Source organism: Cetorhinus maximus, chromosome 16 (assembly GCF_964194155.1).
Source record: "Cetorhinus maximus chromosome 16, sCetMax3.hap1.1, whole genome shotgun sequence".
Lineage (NCBI taxonomy): Eukaryota > Metazoa > Chordata > Chondrichthyes > Lamniformes > Cetorhinidae > Cetorhinus > Cetorhinus maximus.
The window spans coordinates 7630936-7645444 of record NC_135894.1 but is presented as its reverse complement, the minus strand read 5'-3'; positions in this window follow the sequence as shown (position 1 = coordinate 7645444).

The following is a 14509-nucleotide window of genomic DNA, read 5'->3' as shown; positions in this document are numbered from 1 at the left end:
ACCAGCCTCCGCATTCAAAGGATCATCCTCCGCCATTTCCGCCAACTCCAGCATGATGTCCACCTCGACCTCAGGACCCACCTCGAGCTCAGGACCCACCTCGACCTCAGGACTCCCACCACAGCCCCGGACCCACCTTGACCTCAGGACCCCCCCACCGCCCCAGACCCACCTCGACCTCAGAACCCTCCTGCCGTCCTGGTCCCAGCTCGACCTCAGGACACCCCCAGCACCCTGGACCCACCTTGACCTCAGGAGCCCCCCAGCACCCTGGAACCACCTCTTCCTCAGGACCCCCTCACTACCCCAGACCCACCTCGACCTCAGGACCCCCCACCGCACCGAACACACCTTGACATCAGGACCCTCCCACTGCCCCGCCCCCTTTGATCTCCGTACCTCCCTACCACCCGGGTTCACCCTCGGATCTTTGGACAACCCTGAAACTTGGACCTCACTCCCTGATCTCCGAAAGCCCCAAACATCAACACCCGCCCGCTGATCTCCAGGCATCCTCACCCATCCTGACCAACGGAACACCGCCCCACCTCCCCACCTCTCCCTCCATATCACAACAGCGACCTGCTGACCACTGGAATCCCCTCCAACCTCCGAAACCCCCCCTGACCTCCCAAGACCCAGAACCAGCCTTCGGATGCCCTCCAGCCTCCACGGCTCTGCAACCTCCCCCAAACTCAGGCCCCTCAGACGTCCAGAACACACACCCCCCAATCCAACCACAACCCCGCGACGTCGGACACCCCGAATCCCAAAGCTCCCCACCCCGCCAACAACGGACACCTCCACCCACTTACTCCCTCTAGACCTACCCCCATCCCCGGCATCCTCAAGCCTCACCACCACTCCCCGAACTCTGGGTACCCCGAGCCCCCACTCCCCGAAGAACCCCAAAACGTACTACACCCGGCACTGCCAACCTGCACCCCCCCCTTAGACACCACCAAAACCCACACCAGGCACGCCCATGACTCAGCACTACACCCGACCTCCAGTCAACGCCAACCTCCCCCAGATACCCTGAACCACCAGCCAGAAACTGCTGAACCCCACCCCAAGAATCTGGACACCCCCAACACCCAGCCTCCCACGGAGACCCCAAAACCCCAACCTCACCTCGGACACATTCAACCCTGACCCCTCAACCTCAAGACACCCCAATCCCCCAAATCCCCACAGTCAACCCCCACCCACACAGACACCCCCAATCCCCCAAATCCCCTCAGGCAACACCCACCCACACAGACACCCCCAATCCCCCAAATCCCCACAGGCAACCCCCACCCACCCAGACAACCCCAATCTCCACCCCTGGGCACACCCAATTCCCAGCCCCAGACACACCAAGCCCAGAAAACAAACCCCACGCATAAACACACAGTCCCAAACACCCTCCCCCGGGTCCCAACCCTCACACCTCCAGACACTGCCAATCCCCCAAACCCCAGACACCCCTAATACCCCCCAGACAACTTCACCTCCAATACCCACCCGGACACCCCCAACCCCCTCCACCCAGACACCACCAACCCAGACAACGATCACCACGTGGAAACAGCCCCCCCCGGGTCCCAACCATCACCCCTCCAGACACTGCCAACCCCCCAATCCCCCAGACACCCCCAATACCCCCCAGACACCTTCACCTCCAATACCCACCCGGACACCCCCAACCCCCTCCACCCAGACACCACCAACCCAGACAACGATCACCACGTGGAAACAGCCCCCCGGGGACCAACCCTCATCCCTTGAGACACCCAATCCCAGCCCCCTTCCCCGCCCAGACGCCCCCGACACCCGCCCCCCGACAGACCCCCAACCACCGCACACCCTGGACACCCCCAACACCCGCACCCCCTCCAGACACCCCCGACTCACATGCAAACAACCCAACCCCCATAGCAACCGAGACGCCCCCCAACACCTCCTACCTCCCGAGACATCCAACCCCTGACCTCTGGACACACCCAAACCCCATCACCAGCCGACCACCAAACCCTACCCCCCCAAACTCTGGACCTCACAACCCCCTCCTGATCTCCAGAACCACACCCCCTGACAATTCCCTCACTATATCCGGATCGCCTCAACCACCAGCTGCGCCTCCCCTCTCCAGACATTGCCTGCTGCTAAGCACCACCCCTGATCTCCAGCTACCCCAACCAATATCCACATTCCCTGACCTCTGGACACCACCAACAACTACTCCACGACCTCTGGGCACCCTAACTCCTAGCCCCCAACAACCGGACAACGTCAATTCCCATTGCCCCGAACTCCAGGTACCCACAAACCCACCGCCTCTGCCCCTCGACCTCCAAACACCGCCAACCCCACCCTCCAGTCCCCAGGACACCCCCAACCCTCTATTCGCACCCCCGGCCTCCGGACACCCCAAACGCCACACCCTTGACTTCCAGACACCCCCCACGCCCACCCGGACACATCCAACTCCTCACTCTTGCCCAACGCCGAGACCCCCCCAAATCCCCACTCTTCCCCCCGCCCTTTAGGCACCCCAACACCCACCCACCGGGACACCTCAAGCCCCACCGACCAGGACACCCACAAATCCACACCCAACCTCCGGGAGCCCCCAGCCTCCAGGCCCCCTCAAACTCCACCTCCCCCAACCTCCGGACAGCCGCAAAAACCCCCCTTAACCTCCGGTCACCCCAAACACCTAGCTCAGCCAGAGACTCCCACACCTGAACCCCCACCCCGTGGACTCTCCCACAACCACACCACCCGGGACTCTCCTGCACCCCCACACTCCGGACTCACCCGCACCACCACCCACCCGAATTTCCCGCACCCCAACACCCTGGTCTCTCCCCCACACCCCCCCACCCCCCCACGCCACCACCTCCGTAACCACCCACACTCCACCCCCCCGGACTCTCCCTCTCATCAACACCCCACCGGAACAACCCACAACCCACACCCCGGACTCACCCACACCGCCTTGCTCACCCATGGACAGCACCCTGCCAAACTCCAGACATGAGCATGGACCCCCCCCAAACTCCGGACTTGACGATCCCCCCCGCCCCAAACTCCAGACATGACCATCCCCCCCGCCACAAACTCCAGACATGACCATCCCCCCCGCCCCAAACTCCAGACATGACCATCCCCCCCGCCCCAAACTCCAGACATGAGCATCCCCCCTCAAACTCCAGACAAGAGCATCCCCCCCAACACCAATCTCCAGAAATGAGCATCCCCCACCACCCCCAAACTCCAGACATGAGCATCCCCCTCAACTCCAAACTCCAGACAAGAGCATCCCCCCCAACTCCAATCTCCAGACATGAGCATCCCCCACCACCCCCAAACTCCAGACATGAGCATCCCCCTCAACTCCAAACTCCAGACATGAGCATCCCCCACCCCCAAACTCCAGACATGAGCATCCCCCACCCCCAAACTCCAGACATGAGCACCCCCCACAAACTCCAGACATGAGCATCCCCCATGCAAACTCCAGACATGAGCATACCGCCCAGCTCCAAACTCCAGACATGAGCACTCCCCACAAAGTCCAGACATGAGCACCCCCCACCCCCAAAACTGCAGACATGAGCATTCCCCCCTCCCACAAACTCCAGACATGGGCATTCCCCCCCAACTCCAGACGTGAGCATCCCACCCACCCCCAAACTCCAGACATGAGCACCCCCTCCAAACTCCAGACATAAGCATGCCCCCCACCCCCAAACTCCAGACATGAGCACCCCCTCACACCCAAAACTCCAGTCATGAGCATCCCCCCACCCCCAAACGCCAGACATGAGCATTCCCCCCCAACCCAAACTCCAGACATGAGCATCCCCCCCACCCCCAAACTCCAGACATGAGCATCCCCCCCCACCCCCAAACTCCACACATGACCGTCCCCCCCACCCACAAACTCCAGACATGACCACACCCCTCCACCCCCAAACTCCAGACATGAGCACCCTCCCACCCCCAAACTCCAGACATGACCACCCCCAAACTCCAGACATGACCACCCCCCCACCCCCAAACTGCAGACATGAGCATCCCCCCCACCCCCAAACTCCAGACATGACAACACCCCCCACCCTCAAACTCCAGACATGAGCATCCCCCCCACCCCCAAACTCCAGGCATGACCATCCCCCCCACCCCCAAACTCCAGACATGAGCATCCCAACCACCACCAAACTCCAGACATGCCCATCACCCCCACCCCCAAACTCCAGACTTGAGCAAACCCCCCACCCCCAAACTCCAGACATGAGCATCCCCCCCACCCCCAAACTCCAGACATGAGCATCCCCCCCACCCCCAAACTCCAGACATGGGCAACCCCCCACCCCCAAACTCCAGACATGAGCACCCCCCACCCCCAAACTCCAGACATGAGCATCGCCCCCTCCCCCAAACTCCAGACATGAGCATCCCCCCCCCAAACTCCAGACATGAGCATCACCCTCACCCCAAACTCCAGACATGAGCATCCCCCCCACCCCCAAACTCCAGACATGAGCATCCCCCCCCACCCCCCAAACTCCAGACATGAGCATCCCCCCCAACTCCAATCTCCAGACATGAGCATCCCCCTCAAACTCCAGACATGAGCACCCCCCCCAAACTCCAGACATGAGCACCCCCCCAAGCTCCAGACTTGAGCATCCCCCCCACCCCAAAACTCCAGACGTGAACATCCCCCCCCACCCCCAAACTCCACACATGACCGTCCGCCCCACCCACAAACTCCAGACATGACCACACCCCTCCACCCCCAAACTCCAGACATGAGCACCCTCCCACCCCCAAACTCCAGACATGACCACCCCCAAACTCCAGACATGACCACCCCCCAACCCCCAAACTGCAGACATGAGCATCCCCCCCACCCCCAAACTCCAGACATGACAACACCCCCCACCCTCAAACTCCAGACATGAGCATCCCCCCCACCCCCAAACTCCAGACATGACCATCCCCCCCACCCCCAAACTCCAGACATGAGCATCCCAACCACCACCAAACTCCAGACATGCCCATCACCCCCACCCCCAAACTCCAGACTTGAGCATCCCCCCCACCCCAAAACTCCAGACGTGAACATCCCCCCCCACCCCCAAACTCCACACATGACCGTCCGCCCCACCCACAAACTCCAGACATGACCACACCCCTCCACCCCCAAACTCCAGACATGAGCACCCTCCCACCCCCAAACTCCAGACATGACCACCCCCAAACTCCAGACATGACCACCCCCCAACCCCCAAACTGCAGACATGAGCATCCCCCCCACCCCCAAACTCCAGACATGACAACACCCCCCACCCTCAAACTCCAGACATGAGCATCCCCCCCACCCCCAAACTCCAGACATGACCATCCCCCCCACCCCCAAACTCCAGACATGAGCATCCCAACCACCACCAAACTCCAGACATGCCCATCACCCCCACCCCCAAACTCCAGACTTGAGCAAACCCCCCACCCCCAAACTCCAGACGTAAGCATCCCACCCACCCCCAAACTCCAGACATGAGCACCCCCTCCAAACTCCAGACATAAGCATCCCCCCCACCCCCAAACTCCAGACATGAGCACCCCCTCACACCCAAAACTCCAGTCATGAGCATCCCCCCACCCCCAAACGCCAGACATGAGCATTCCCCCCCAACCCAAACTCCAGACATGAGCATCCCCCCCACCCCCAAACTCCAGACATGAGCATCCCCCCCCACCCCCAAACTCCACACATGACCGTCCCCCCCACCCACAAACTCCAGACATGACCACACCCCTCCACCCCCAAACTCCAGACATGAGCACCCTCCCACCCCCAAACTCCAGACATGACCACCCCCAAACTCCAGACATGACCACCCCCCCACCCCCAAACTGCAGACATGAGCATCCCCCCCACCCCCAAACTCCAGACATGACAACACCCCCCACCCTCAAACTCCAGACATGAGCATCCCCCCCACCCCCAAACTCCAGGCATGACCATCCCCCCCACCCCCAAACTCCAGACATGAGCATCCCAACCACCACCAAATTCCAGACATGCCCATCACCCCCACCCCCAAACTCCAGACTTGAGCAAACCCCCCACCCCCAAACTCCAGACATGAGCATCCCCCCCACCCCCAAACTCCAGACATGAGCATCCCCCCCACCCCCAAACTCCAGACATGGGCAACCCCCCACCCCCAAACTCCAGACATGAGCACCCCCCACCCCCAAACTCCAGACATGAGCATCGCCCCCTCCCCCAAACTCCAGACATGAGCATCCCCCCCCCAAACTCCAGACATGAGCATCACCCTCACCCCAAACTCCAGACATGAGCATCCCCCCCACCCCCAAACTCCAGACATGAGCATCCCCCCCCACCCCCCAAACTCCAGACATGAGCATCCCCCCCAACTCCAATCTCCAGACATGAGCATCCCCCTCAAACTCCAGACATGAGCACCCCCCCCAAACTCCAGACATGAGCACCCCCCCAAGCTCCAGACTTGAGCATCCCCCCCACCCCAAAACTCCAGACGTGAACATCCCCCCCCACCCCCAAACTCCACACATGACCGTCCGCCCCACCCACAAACTCCAGACATGACCACACCCCTCCACCCCCAAACTCCAGACATGAGCACCCTCCCACCCCCAAACTCCAGACATGACCACCCCCAAACTCCAGACATGACCACCCCCCAACCCCCAAACTGCAGACATGAGCATCCCCCCCACCCCCAAACTCCAGACATGACAACACCCCCCACCCTCAAACTCCAGACATGAGCATCCCCCCCACCCCCAAACTCCAGACATGACCATCCCCCCCACCCCCAAACTCCAGACATGAGCATCCCAACCACCACCAAACTCCAGACATGCCCATCACCCCCACCCCCAAACTCCAGACTTGAGCAAACCCCCCACCCCCAAACTCCAGACGTAAGCATCCCACCCACCCCCAAACTCCAGACATGAGCACCCCCTCCAAACTCCAGACATAAGCATCCCCCCCACCCCCAAACTCCAGACATGAGCACCCCCTCACCCCCAAAACTCCAGTCATGAGCATCCCCCCACCCCCAAACGCCAGACATGAGCATTCCCCCCCAACCCAAACTCCAGACATGAGCATCCCCCCCACCCCCAAACTCCAGACATGAGCATCGCCCCCTCCCCCAAACTCCAGACATGAGCATCCCCCCACCAAACTCCAGACATGAGCATCACCCTCACCCCAAACTCCAGACATGAGCATCCCCCCCACCCCCAAACTCCAGACATGAGCATCCCCCCCCTCCCAAACTCCAGACATGAGCATCCCCCCCAACTCCAATCTCCAGACATGAACATCCCCCTCAAACTCCAGACATGAGCACCCCCCCCAAACTCCAGACATGAGCACCCCCCCAAACTCCAGACTTGAGCATCCCCCCCACCCCCAAAGTCCAGACGTGAACATCCCCCCCACCCCCAAACTCCACACATGACCGTCCCCCCCACCCACAAACTCCAGACATGACCACACCCCTCCACCCCCAAACTCCAGACATGAGCACCCTCCCACCCCCAAACTCCAGACATGACCACCCCCAAACTCCAGACATGACCACCCCCCCACCCCCAAACTGCAGACATGAGCATCCCCCCCACCCCCAAACTCCAGACATGACAACACCCCCCACCCTCAAACTCCAGACATGAGCATCCCCCCCACCCCCAAACTCCAGGCATGACCATCCCCCCCACCCCCAAACTCCAGACATGAGCATCCCAACCACCACCAAACTCCAGACATGCCCATCACCCCCACCCCCAAACTCCAGACTTGAGCAAACTCCCCACCCCCAAACTCCAGACATGAGCATCCTCCCCACCCCCAAACTCCAGACATGAGCATCCCCCCCACCCCCAAACTCCAGACATGGGCAACCCCCCACCCCCAAACTCCAGACATGACAACACCCCCCACCCTCAAACTCCAGACATGAGCATCCCCCCCACCCCCAAACTCCAGGCATGACCATCCCCCCCACCCCCAAACTCCAGACATGACCATCCCCCCCACACCCAAACTCCAGACATGACCATCCCCCCCACCCCGAAACTCCAGTCATGACCATCCCCCCCACCCCGAAACTCCAGACATGACCATCCCCCCCACCCCCAAACTCCAGACATGAGCATCCCCCCCACCCCCAAACTCCAGACATAACCATCCCCCCCACCCCCCAACTCCAGACATGACCATCCTCCCCACCCCCAATTCCTGTCCACTGAGCGGAAATGCGCCCTTTTCTCTCCAAAGCTGCAGGTTAATCCCGGGCCGCCCCTCTATTCAACAATCTGACTTCAATACAAAGCTTTCACTCTCTAGAAATACTGTAAATTCCCCAGAAGCACTGACCTTCTCACCGTCATTCACAAAGATCCCGTCCCCCATCATCAAATCCCCGCCCAATGGACAGGCTTTGGGGGGGTCGGGAGGCGAGTTACCCGCTGCAGGATTCCCAGCCTCTGACCTGCTCTTGTAGCCAGAGTTTTTATTTGGCCTGTGCAGCTCAGTTTCTGGTCAATGTTAAACCCAGGATGTTGATAGTGGGGGATTCAGTGATGGGAATGCCATTGGACATCAAGAGGCGATGGTTGGATTCCCCCTTGTTGGGGATGGTCATTTCCTGGCACTTGTGTGGTGTGAGTGTTACTTGCCACTTGTCAGCCCAAGTCTGGATATTGTCCTGCTCTTCCTGCATTTGGACGTGGACTGCTCCATTATCGTGAATGGTGCTGAACATTGTGCAATCATCAGCGAACATCCCCACTTCTGGCCTTATCATGGAAAGAAGGTCAGTGACGAAGCTGCTGAAGGTGGTTGGGCCGGGGACACTATCCTGAGGAACTCCTGCAGTGATGTCCTGGAGCTGAGATGACTGATCTCGAGCAACCACAACCATCTTCCTTTGTGCTAGGCATGACTCCAACCAGTGGAGATTTCCCCCCGATTCCCATTGACTCCTGTTTTGCTAGGGCTCCTTAGTGTCACACACTGTCAAATGTGGCCTTGATGTCAAGGGAAACCACTTTCACCTTACCTCGAGTTCAGCTCTTTTGTCCATGTTTGAATCAAGGCTGTAATGAGGTCAGGAGTTGAGTGGCGGAACTCAAACTGGGCATCACTGTGCAGGTTACTGCTAAGCAAGTGCTGCTTGATAGCACTGTTGCTGACCCCTTCCATTCCTTGACTATTGATCGAGAGTAGACTGATGGGGAGGTAATTGGCCGAGTTGGATTTGTCCTGATTTTTGTGTACAGGATGTGCCTGGGCAATGTTCCACGTAGCTGGGTTGATGCTAATGTTGTAGTTGTATTGGAATAGCTTGGCTAGGGGCAGGGCAAGTTCTGGAGCATAAGTCTCCAGTATTAATGCCGGAATGTTGTCGGGGTACATATTCTTTGCCGTGTCCAGTGCCTTCAGTCGTTTTTTGATATCACGTGGAGTGAATTGAATTGGCTGTAGACTGGCATCTGTGATGCTGGGGAGCTCCGGAGGAGGCCAAGATGGATCATCCACACGCCACTTCTGGCTGAAGATTGTAGCAAACGCTGCAGCCTTATCTTATGCACTGATGTGCTTGGCTTCCCCATCATTTGAGGATGGGGATATTTGTGCAGCCTCCAGTGAATTGTTTAACTGTCTGCCGCCAGTCACTTCCTTTTGTATTCGGCCAGCTCGGTCGGGAGCAACCGAGCCACTCTTGGTGATGGACGTTGAAGTCTCCCTCCCAGAGTACATTTTGCACCCTTTCCACCCTCAGTGGTTCCTCCAAGTGGTGTTCAACATGGAGGAAGCACTGATTCATCAGCTGAGGGAGGGCGGTACGTGGAATTCAGCAGGAGGTTTCCTTGCCCATGTTTGACCAGCAGACTTCATGGTGTCTGGAGATGATGTTGAGGAATCCCAGGGCAACTCCCTGTTGACTGTGTATACCACCGTACTACCACCTCTGCTGGGCCTGTCCTTCCAATAGGGCAGGGCAGGGCATACCCAGGGATGTTGCTGGTGTCTGGGACATTATCTGTAAGATATGATTCCGTGAGGATGACTGTGTCAGGGCTGTTGCTTGACCAGCCTGTGAGACAGCTCTCCCAATTTTGGCACTAGCCGCAGTCTGCTGGTAAGGAGGACTTTGCAGGATTGTGAGGGCTGAGTTTGCCGTTGTCATTTCCGGTGCCTAGATAGATGCCAGGTGGTCCGTCCAGTTTTGATCCTTTTTTGGGGATTTGGAGCAGTTTGGTTCAGCTGAATGGCTTGCTAGAGGGCATTTAAGAGTCAACCACATTGCTGTGGGTCTGGAGTCACATGTAGACCAGACCAGGTAAGGACGGCAGATTTCCTGCCCTAAAGGTTATTAGTGAACCAAATGGGCTTTCACAACATTCGTCAATGGTTCCGTGCTCAATAAACTTTTAATTCCAGATTTTTATTGGATTCAAACTACAACATCTGCCTCCTGGGTCTCTGTATTACAAGTATAGCGGGAATCTCACTATGCCGTTGTGTTGGCATTGCAGGTGGAATATGCTAGAAGCTGTTTTACTGGTGCTCGGTTATAGGCACCATGTCTTGTGGTTGTCACCCAGCTTTGTTGCACTATAGTTAAATGAAACTTCGAGCTTCGGGTATGAATCTGTAGGACACCGCAGATAACATCTGCATAGATTAACTCTCAGAACCAGGTTGGAGGTAAAAACAGAAAATGCTGGAAAAACTCAGCAGGTCTGTCATTAACTGTGGAGCGAGAAACAGAGTTAACATTTCCAGTCCATATGACTTTTTCAGAGCTAAAGAGAAGTGGAAATGTGATGGATTTTATACTATTTAAGAGGGGGCGGAGCAGGTGTAGCAAAATAGAAGGTTAGGGTTAGGTGGGAGCTCAGGAGAGGTGGACGAGGATGTCATGGACAGAAAACAAAGGGAGTGTTAATGGTGGTGGTAAGAGCTAAAGAAGGTGCTGATCATGGCAGAAAGGTAATAGAAGAACAAGCCATAGCGCTGTGTAAAAGCACAACATATACAGAAAACAGTGACAGATGGTCCCTGTGGGGGGGGAGAGATGGTGTTGGAAAAAGGATAAAAAAAAGAATATATAGATTAAAAATAAATAAAAGTAAAGAAGTATTTTTTTTAAATGAGTAAAAATGGGGGTAAAGATGGAGGAGAGAGAGAGAGAGACAGAGTTACACAGAAACAGGCCCTTCATGTCCGTGCCAGCCATCAAGCACTTATCTATTCTAATCCCATTTTCCAGCACTTGTCCTGTAGCCCTGTCTGCTATGGTGTTTCAAGTGCTTATCTAAACACTACTTAAATGGTGTAGGGGTTCCTGTCTCTACCACCCCCTCAGGCAGTGTGTTCCAGATTCCAACCACCCTCTGGGTGAATAAAAAATTCCTCAAATCCCCTCTAAACCTCCTGCACCTCACGTTAAATTGATGTCCCCTCGTTATTGACAACTCTGCTAAGGGGAAAAGTTTCTTCCTATCTACCCTATCTACACCCCTCATAATTTTGTATACCTCTATCAGGACCCCCCTCAACCTTCTCTGCTCTAAGGAAAACAACGCTAGCTTATCCAGTCTCTCTCCAAAGCTGAAATGCTGCAGCCCAGGCAACACCCTGGTGAATCTTGTCTGCACCCTCTCCAGTGCAATCACATCCTTCCTATGGCAACCAGAAGAGCACACAGTAATCCAGCTGTGGTCTAACTAGCGTTTTACACAGCTCCAACATTACCGACCTCTTCTTATATTCTATGGCTCGGCTAATAAAGGCAAGTATCCCATATGCCTTCTAATCCCCCTTATCTACCTGTGCTGCTACCTTCAGGGATCTTTGGACATGTACACCAAGGTCCCTCTGATCCTCTGTATTTCCTAGGCTCCTACCATTCATTGTGTATTCCTTTGCCATGTTAATCCTCCCAAAATGCATCACCTCACACTTCTCAGGATTAAATTCCATTTGCCACTGCTCTGGCCATCTTACCAGCCCACCTATATCTCACTATTACAGGACTTTCCTCTTCACTATGTACAACACCACCAATTTTTGCGTCATCTTCAAACTTACTGATCATACTTCCTATATTCACGTCTAAATCATTAATGTACAGAACAAACAGCAAGGGTCCCATAACTGATCCCTGCAGTACATCACTCGTTACAGGATTCCAATTGCAAAAACAACCTTTGACCCTGACACTCTGCCTCCTGGCACTAAGCCAATTTCGGATCCAATTTGCCAAATTGCCCTGGATCCAATGGACTCTTACTTTCTTGCCCATTCTCCCATCTGGAGCCTTGTCAAAAACCTTACTTAAGTCCACGTTGACTACATTAACTTCACTACCCTCATCTACAAAACTAGTCACCTCCTCGAAAAATTCAAACAAATTTGTTAGACATGATCTCCCCCTGACAAAGCCATACTGACTATCCCAGATTAATCCCTGCCCCTGCGAGTGGAAATTAATCCTGTGCCTCATATTTTTTTCCCAATAGTTTCCCTACCACTGATGTTAGACTCACTGCCCTGTCATTACCTGGTTTATCCATACTAGGCTTCTTGAATAATGGTGCCAAATTCGCTGTCCTCTAGTCCCCTGGAGCCTCTCTTGTAGCCAGAGAGGATTTGAAAATTAGTGCCAGAGCCTCTGCAATCTCCTGCCTTGCCTCACAAAGTAGCCTTGGGTACATCTCACCTGGGGCTGGGAATGTATCTACTTTTAAGCTCGCTAAAACCACTAATACCTTTTTCTTCAAAATTAATTTCTTCAAGCATATCACAGTGCCCTTCCCTGATTTCTACACCTACATTGTCCTTCTCCATAGTGAACAAGGCTGAAAAGTAATTGTTCAAAACCTCACTCTCTGGCTCCACGCAGATTGCCACTTTGGCCCGAAGTGGGCTCTATTCTTCCTCTGGTTATCCTCTTGCCCTTAATATATTTATAAAATGCCTTCGGATTTTCCTTTATCTTGTCCGCCCGTGTTTTATCGTGTCCCTGCTTTGCTCTCCTAATTATTTAATTACTCCTGCGCCCCACCCCACACCCACCCACACTTTCTTTACTCCTCGAGGGCTTCTGTTGTTTTCAGCCCTCTGTATCTGACATAAGCCACCTTTATAAACTTATTCAATGTGCTATATCCCTTTGACATGCAGGTTTCTTGGACTTGTTGGTCCTACCCTTCACCTTCAGGGGAACATGTTGGCCCTGAACTCTCACTATTGCGTTTTGAATGACTCCCATTGCTCTGATGTAAACTTTCACACAAGTAGCTGCTCCCACTCCACTTTGTCCTGATCCTGACTGATCGTATTGAAACTGGCCTTCACCCAGTTCAGTAACTTTCTTTCCAGCCCATCTTTGTCCTTTTCCATAACTACCTTAAATTTCAGAGTTGTGGTCACTGTCGCCGAAATGCTCCCCCACTGACACTTCTCCCACTTGCCCGGCTTCATTCCCTAAGATTAGGGCCAGGACTACCCCTTCTCTTGTGGAACTTTCTACATGCTGGCTCAAAAAGCTCTCCTGGATCCACTTTAAGAATTCCACCATTCACATCATGAGCAGCCCAATTAATATTGGGGAATTTGAAATCCCCTACTATTATTACCCTGTTACTTTTACACTTCACTGAGATTTCCCTACATATCTGCTCCTCTCTCTCCCCCTGAATGTATGGAGGACGAAAGTACACTCCCAGCAAAGAGATTGCCCCCCTTTTTGTTTTTTAAGGTCTACCCATATGGCTTCATTTGAGGAATCTTCTATGATACCATCCCACTTTACTGCAGCAATTGACCCTTGATCAATAGGGCAATGGCACCTCCTCTTTTACACCCTGCCCTGTCACACATGAAGATTTTATACACTGTAATATTTAGCTGCCATCCCTGTCCTCCCCTCAACCATCTCTCTCTGATAGCACCAACATTACATTCCTATGTGTTAATCAATGTCCTCAATTCATCGGCCTTACTGGTAAAACTCCGTGGGTTAAAGTAAACGCAATCCAGCTTTGTGCCTTAACAGGTCTATATTTGTTCTCCCTTCCAGATTGATTCGTTTCCCTTCTATATTTGGCTGTGCATCACCCCCTACTGTACCTCCGCTCTGCATCCCATCCCCTGCCAAATCAGTTTAAAGCTGCGCCCCCCCCCATCCCAGCCAGCAGCACTAGCAAACCCCCCCAGAAGGATGTTTGTCCTGTTCCAGTTCATGAGCAACTCTCCGACTTGTACAGGCCCCAACTTCGCCAGAAACAGACCCAATAATTCCGGAAACTAAAGCTCTCCCTCCTGCACCATCTCTTCAGCCACGCATTCATCCTTTCTATCTCCTATTCCTATACTCACTAGCACAAAGTTCATGGTCTGAAGTTGTTGTGCTTAATGTTCACTTCAAAAGGC